Source organism: Tenrec ecaudatus, chromosome 15, assembly GCF_050624435.1.
Source record: "Tenrec ecaudatus isolate mTenEca1 chromosome 15, mTenEca1.hap1, whole genome shotgun sequence".
Taxonomy (NCBI): Eukaryota; Metazoa; Chordata; class Mammalia; order Afrosoricida; family Tenrecidae; genus Tenrec; species Tenrec ecaudatus.
In genome coordinates this window covers 17,779,087-17,786,884 of record NC_134544.1, presented here as the reverse complement: position 1 = coordinate 17,786,884, position 7,798 = coordinate 17,779,087, and positions in this window count along the sequence as shown.

Below are 7,798 nucleotides of genomic sequence, written 5' to 3'. Positions count from 1 at the left end.
TGAAGTCTCTCACTAAGCCATCCGTTGCCTTTGTGTGTATAGCTTGTTTTCTGATCTTTAGGAAGGTTTGTGTTTATTTTTTTAACCTTTATAACTTTATAGAGTGCCTTTAGACATCAATTTCTATAAAACCAGGGAAAAAATGCCGTCAGGTCAACCCCAACTCACAAGCACCCTTAGGAGAGACTCAAACAAACCTATGGGGCTTCCCAAGCTGAAATCTTTACAGAAGCAGCCTGCCTCCTCTTTCTCTCCTGGAACGGCTGGTGGGTTTGAACCAGGGACCTTTTAATCAGTAGCCGCACATTAGCCACTGCACCCCTGGGCTCCGTATCTACTTCTGTAGACAATGTCTGTTCGTCTTTATATGCTTCAGTGATCATAGTCTTTGCCCTGCCTCCTTGCCCTTCTCCTGCTTTCTTGGCACTTCACTTGCCACACGCCCACTGTCACCGAGGTGACTTCCACGCATAGCCCCTCTCCAGGACAGGGTAGAACTGCCTCAGTGGGCTCTGAGACTGTAACCCTCTATTTCTGTTAGTTCATTTGCCAGTGTGGCACATTGTTTTACTTCCCGCTGTTACACAGGAGGTGACCAGCATGCCACCCTCATAGCTTCGGGCTAGTGGCCCCATTTCTCTGTTGCTCGAGCGGTGTACTTTCTGCTCTGCCTGCCTCATCCCTGTGTTTATGTTCACCTTTCAACTGTCAACACCCCCTCCCAGTTCTTTGGCTGTGGCTTCTCTGGATGAGCTGAAATCCGTTCTTTAATAGTTTTTCTAAGAAGGACTCATAAGGAGGAATCCACTTCCCTGGGTTCTTGATCATTCAAAACTATTCGTTCGTGGCTTTTATACTAAAAAAAAAAAGTTCGGCGAGGTTCGTAATGCTGTTATTGAGTATCCTGGGGACAGTCAAGGACATTCGACTCCAGGCAGTTCATCCATGATCTTCCATGGTGAGAAATTACTATGGCAACCTGATCGTGTCCCCCTCAAAAGTGATCGGACCTTTGTTTCTTTTCTCCAGTGACGGACATATTTATCCATCCTCTTCCCTTTTACCACTCACCAAGTTTGTTGTGAAAAGCAACACTCCAACCCAAACTCACTGCATCGAGTCACCGCTGGCTCATAGCGTCCCACTGTGGGTCTCCAAGACCGTGACTGCTTATGAGGGTAGAAACAGCTTGGTCTTTCTCCCTCGGTGGTGCCAGCCATGTGGATCACAACCCAGCACAGAACCACTGCACACACCAGGGCTCCTGGAAGACTCAGGAGAGTGCAGAAAGCTTAACCACTAAGAAATAGTTGGTGAGCTGGCCAGTATCAACATCCCTGTCCCATCCCCTCCACTGCCCCTCCCTGCCCCTATGGAGAAGGTTTTCACTTGTTTATTTGGTAATTTTGTCTACCTTTCCCCATTTAAAAAATCTATTTTTTCCATTATTATTAGTTAGGCAACAAATGAGTTGACTTGCTTTTATCTAGCTAATTTCACGAGTGTGGTAGTTACACAGTTTCATGTCAATTTGATAGATAAGACTGAAGGGGCGGAGTCTAGCTTGTCAATCAGGTCACAGCCTGGTGATTCCTCCTTTCACGCGTGACCTCATGAGGATTCTGGGAACTTCCTCTCGATTCTGCCATCAGAAGAGATGGGTCTCTCTCTCTCTCTCTCTCTCTCTCTCTCTCTCTCTCTCTCTCTCTCTGTCTTGCACATTCCTGTTGACAAGTTACATAGAGCCAAGCTGATAGCAGCCAGAGCCCTGGAGATGCATCCACTGCCATAGGATCCACAGGACTTCCCATCCATTGGCCCGTGATCTTCCTGCATTCAGCATCATTGCATGTGCTGTGTGAGTCTGCAGAAGGAATTCATGGGCTCATATCCAATGTATGGGATAATTAGCAAGCTTATGGACTTGATCTGGACTGGGCTGGGATGTTTTATTTAGACATAATTACTTCTTGATTTAAAGTTCTGTCTTACACATACATAAATGTCCCTGGATTTTTTTCTCTAGTTTACCCCATCTAACAAAAGGAGCAAGAGCTTGCTGTGGAGAGCAGGGGCCAGCAGAGAATTCTCACCCCACAACTTGTTTTGCTGCTTCCACAAAGACAGCCTGCTTCCTGCTAATGTGGCATCTGTGTGAAGTCTCTCATCTTTTGTTTTTCTTGCCAAAATAAAGCCAGGGTGATGCTGGCCCTGCTCGCTCCAAACCCTCTCCCAGAGCTCCTAAATCCAACCGAACCCAGTCCACATCCAGTCAATGCCAACTTAGAGCAACCTTACTGGGAAGCCTTCTGAGGGCTTCCGAGGATGCTGGCTGTAAGGAAGCAGACTGCCATGCCTTCCTCCCATGAAGGGGCTGGTGGCCTAAGCCCTTCGACCTTCAGGTTAACAGCCAATCGCTTAACCGCTGTGGTACCAGGGCTGGGGGGATATTGCTGCGCACCGCCCAGCTAACAGTGACCCCATGACGCCGTGAGAGAGACGAGAACTGTCTCACCGGGTGGTTTAGGCCTCAGGTGACTCCCAATGTTGGAAAGTAGAACATTTCTCTCTCTGAAACCTTTTAAAGCAGGAATGGCCGGAAATGTCGCAATCGTCATAAACTAGTGTGAGGAAAATAAATGCCTAGTGTCTCCAGATTGAAAAGCAGACCAACCAAATCATACCAACTAGCACATAAAGCCCAAACAGCCCGCCATGCAGTGTTCACGGCGCAGAGCGCAGAGGCCTGGCAATGAGAGGCTTCCAGTGAGGCTGCTCGGGCGGGCGCCCTCCCTCTTCAAGACGCTGCTTCCTATCTTCATGTTCCCTTTCCCACTCAGAGCCCCCCCCCCCACCAATCCAACCCAAGCAGGTGTGGCCCACATGCAGGCACCCCCACTTCTTCAAAGTTCACTGCACACCACTTTGCTAAGACTGTGTATTACCTTTTTCCTCAGACAGAAAATTAGCAGATTTTTGATTTTACAAAAACAACAACATGCATGGATTTGGGGGCAAGGTTAGGGGAGTGGGATTTGTTTTTTGTTTGGGGGTGGGAGGCCGAGCAAGGGTCGTTCTCCAGGTTCTTGAGAAGCAGATCTTGCTGTTAGGGGACATGTGGCAGGCGCTAACTCATAGCGACCCCGAGTACAATCACTGCCCAGCCGCATGCCATCCGCACAGTCGTCGCTCTAGTTCAGCCCGTTGGTGCAGCCACTGTGCAAACCCATCTTGTTGGGGGGCTTCCTCTCTTTGGGCCGCCCCTCCAAGCATCACGTCCTTCTGCAGGAACTGGTCTCTCCTGAGAACGTGTCTAAAGCATGTGAGGCAAAGTCTTGCCCTTCTTGCTTCTAAGGGGCATTCTGGCTGTACTGCTTCTTCCAGACGGATCTGTTTGTTCTCCTGGGGGTCCACGGTACTTTCAGTACCTGACTTCAGCACCACAAGCCATAGGCCTGGAGGGGAATCCCTCCGTGAACAGTCAGCAGGTGAAGTTCTCAAAACAGCCACCAGAGGGCAGCCTCCACCAAATTTCTGGCTCGTTCACACCACCAGAATTGGGCTGCAGGGAGGCTATTACTGTGAACTACCCAGTTGGGTGATCCAGTAGAACTGCACCTGGGAGGAAGTTGAGGCTAACTGCTCGAGGGAGGAGTTGCAGTTTCAGAAACCCCATATCGACTGCAGGGCGCTGGGCGCTGGGCGTGGTTTGGCCTTTGGGAATCTTCCCAGGAGCAAACAGATGGTTGTTTCTGCTGCACCGCCTCTGTGCCGGTTTGAACCACCAACCTTTCAGTTAGCACAAGTTCATAACTGTTGCCACCAGGACTCCTTGGGCGGCGATAAGAGGCACCCCTTCTTTTCATAGTCAAGGGACTGGAGCCTGCGTGAGACTGGCTGAGCTAGAGTCAGGTATCAGATCAGTGGGAGAACTAGAGTTCCCTGAACTTCCCTAAAGGAATTTCAAAAGCACGTCCTCTAACCAAAAATGAAAACATGTTAAAGCTATAGAAAAGACCAGAAGAGTGGCTGTTGGAATATATTTGACTGGTGTAAATGATCGGGCTGCTGAACACATGGTCATCAGCTCAAAACCATGCAACGCTCTCAGTAAAGACTCCGCTTGTAAAGAACTATAGCCTCGGAGACTGGGGGGGGGGGGTGCGGAAGGGGAGTTCTGCGCAGTCCCAGGAGGTCACCATGCGCTGGAGTGGACTCCTGGCAGTTAGTGTGATTCTGTTTGTGGTGCTGGAGAGGAATATTGAAAGCACGATCCACTTCCCAAAGATCAAGCAAATCTGCCTTGGAAGAAGTACAGCCAGACTGCTCTGTAGAAGGAAGTATGTCTCACATACTTTGGACATGTTGGGAGAGACCGTTCCCAGGAAGGACATCGTGCTTGGGAAAGAGGAGGAGCAGGGGGAAACTGGAAGGCTCTCGGTGAGAGGGATTGACAGTGGCTGTAACAATAGACTCAAGTTTAAGGTTAGTTGTGAGAATAGCTCAGGACCCGGCAACATTTTGTTCTGTTGTGCATGAAGTGGCTATGGGTCACAATCGACCTTATTGGGATGGCATCAAACAACAAGATCGCCAGTTGGAACTCAACCAGAGGTCTTAGAATCGGACCAGGAGATCTGTTTCTGAAAGCTCCCAAGCCAAAACTCAAAGCTAAGGAGTGGATTCCGATTCAGAGAGGCCAATATAAGGGTCTCAGAGACTCTGGATTGTTGCCTGAGCACCCAGCCTTGCGAACCTTCCAGAGCCATCCCACTCTGTATAACCAACTCCAGGGCAGCGGTATTGTGTGTTTGGTTGGCTGGTTTATAGAGAGGGGATGAAGGACTGCAAATGTCCTGCTGAAGGTCACTCAACCAGCCAAGGTTACAGCCACCACTGGTTCCCAGAGGTCGGGCTCCAGAGCTGGCTGCTCACTGGCTTCCAGAAGCCTGTGCACCCGAAGGTGGAGAATCGCACAGCCCCACGGCTTCCAGGGATCTAGATGACTTAATCCATTTTAAAAGGGAGATTTTAGGGGGAACAATTAAGGCCCGGCTAAGGAATGAATCAGTAATGAGTCGTTAAGTTCACCCACCATTGTTTAGTTAATAAGCTGAAGCCCGGTTATTAGAGCCGGTCTGGTCCCCAATTAGGGAACACTAGCAACCGAGAGCGTAGGGGGGGGGCGGGGAGGGCCTCTCTGGGGGCCTGGCGCCGCTTTCCCAGGATGGCTTTGCCGCTTCCAGGCCGGGCTGGCACGGAGCTGGCATTTGCAGGGCGGAGAACACAACGCTGACCTTCCAGGAATGCGACAGAGATCTCTGGAAAATCCTTCCTGCCCGCCTCCGCAGGGCATGGTCCGTCATGCGGCTAGGTTGTTGGTGACACCGGAGCGCAGGGAACGCAGACGCAGCAGTTGGCGGGCAAGGTGCGGGGGGGGGGGGGGATGGTGGGGGCAGTTGGGGTGAATGGGGTACTCCTCACGTCAAAGACCCTCCCACCAGGTCCTTGTCATACGCCACCTGCAGCAGGTCTCCCGCCCCAGGGGCCCGCAGACTTTGCATTCATGGGATGGACTGGGCGGAGGGGTAGGACACGTATTCCAGATTTGCTGTGCTGGGGCGGGGGGAGCAGGGATTGTGTCCCCTGCTTGGGCGTTTGTTGATTGGGGTTGCTGTAGCTGAGCTCGGGACCCAAGCCTGACCCTCCCCCAGGAGGTCTAGCCCAGCGACCCACACCAGCCCGCTCCCTCTATGGGACAGTGACGTCGTCCGGCAGGTGCAGAATTGGGCGCATGAGCCGGAGAACCATGAGGGACTGAGAGCAGGGACCAGGGCTGTGGGCGCACAAGGGGTGCCCAGAAAAGGTGGACCCGCCGTCCCCATGTTAGCCCAGGTGAGAAATGGGGCTGTCAGCATCGCTTCCGGGCACCAGGGAGAGGATCCTCCTCAAAGAGAAAAACGTGGAGCGTGGAGTATCCCCCGCGGCAAGTGGCAGGTGGAGGAGTAGCTGCGCCGCGTGGGACCTTCGCTTGGGCTCGGGCTCCGGCTTGGGCTTGGCCCCACCTTCCCGGCTGCATCCTGGACCGCTCGCGCTTCGCCCTCGTCGGCACAGCCAATCCCAGACGTCCCGCTTTACCCAAGGCCGGTGCCCAGGCGCTAAGCGACAGCCTCGGACATAAGTGGGCGTCTGTTCTCCGGTGTCCCCAAGACCTCCCTCCTCCTTGCACAGGCTGAAATCTAGTCGGCCTGGGTGGAGGTCTCTGTGCTTTGTGCTTTCCCGCCATGTACCCCGTAAGACCACCTAGAGGGTTCTTGTGAGCCAAGCCTGCAGCCCCGGCAGAAGGAGCCAGCTCTGCCTCCCCAGTGATACAAGCTTGGGAGGCAGCTTTCGCGGTCGGCAAAGCCTGTGCCCGCCCTAAACCAGAGAGGCCAGCACAGTCCGGCGGGGTAGTGGGCACCGTGCTCCCTGTCTCTGTGAGCCTACAGTGACCCCACGGGTTTCATTGTCATGGGGCTTCTTTCTGACTGATGATGAAAGAAATCTTCTTCGCTCCTAGCTGTCCGGTTCGCTGGAGCGGGCAGCACAGTCGCCCACCCTTATGGGGTGTCCTTCCAGGCAGGCGCGGGAGTTGGTGGGGGTTAGAGAGGCCCCTGGAGCTCCCACAAGGCCTAAAGAGCTTCCCTTTAGAAATGTAAATAGGCTCCGTGGAAATAAGGCACACTTTCCCAGCAAACAAGGAGCCCTGGTGGCGCTGTGTATTAAGCATCAAGTTACTAACCTCAAGTTCTCCCTACCACCCGCCCCACGGGAGAAGAATGAGGCTATCTGCTCGATTCAAGAATTACAGTCTCAAAAACTCTATTTGAAGTCCCCATGATTCAGGGTGGCCTCAAAGGCAGTGAATTCGGTTTGGTTTATTTCGCACACGTTCCCTGAACGTGCAATGTGGACAGCAAGAACCGGCCAGTTCCCACTAGGAAAAGCGGTGAGAATTTGGACAGCCTCTCTGTGCTTCGGTGTTCTCTTGTATTAAACCCGGCTAGTAATAGTATCCTCCTGGTAAGGTGGTTAGGAAGGTTATGTGGGAGGGTGGGGATGAGAAGAGGGGGGCGGTCCCTAAGGTGCCAAGGATTGACACTGCAGTGAGTTGATGCGAGAGTGGGGGACCCCAAGGATCTACGCTGGAATCCGGTTAGATAGGCAGCCGCCCAGTTTCTGGCGGAGACCTCGGGGTCCCGTCTGCGAGTTCGGCACTCTCTTGGACCATGGCCGGCCAGAGGAGCGCGGGAGCTCCTGGAGCCCCCCCACTGTGGATTCTTGCAAACTGCGAAGCCTGAATCGTCCATCCTGCCCAGAACGCAGCACCTGCGGGGACACCAACTCTTCAGACCCCCTGGGCAGGGGACTGGAGAGGCCGCCCGGAGCACAGATCTGGGCCTGCAGAAGGAACAGTCTCTGCGTCCCAAGGGGAAAGACAAGCGCCCTGAATCCTGCTAGGGCGGGTGTTAGTGGAGCCAGGGATATGGACGACAATCTGAGGGTGGCCCTTGGCTTGCCAGGCGGACCACGACTGAGGCCAAGGGGAGCCTGCGTCCTGAGCCCCCTCAACTGAGAGAGGACGGTGTCCACGCTTCCAATTCTTCAACCCCACGGCTGCGCTCAGCTGTAGAGCGACCGAGGGGGCGGCGGAGGGAGGCGCCTCTCCTCCGCTGCCGCAGATCGCCCGGGAGCTCTCCCACGGGGACCTTCAGCTTCGTGCCCTCTGCTTTCCGCGCCCACCTGCACCCCACTCACC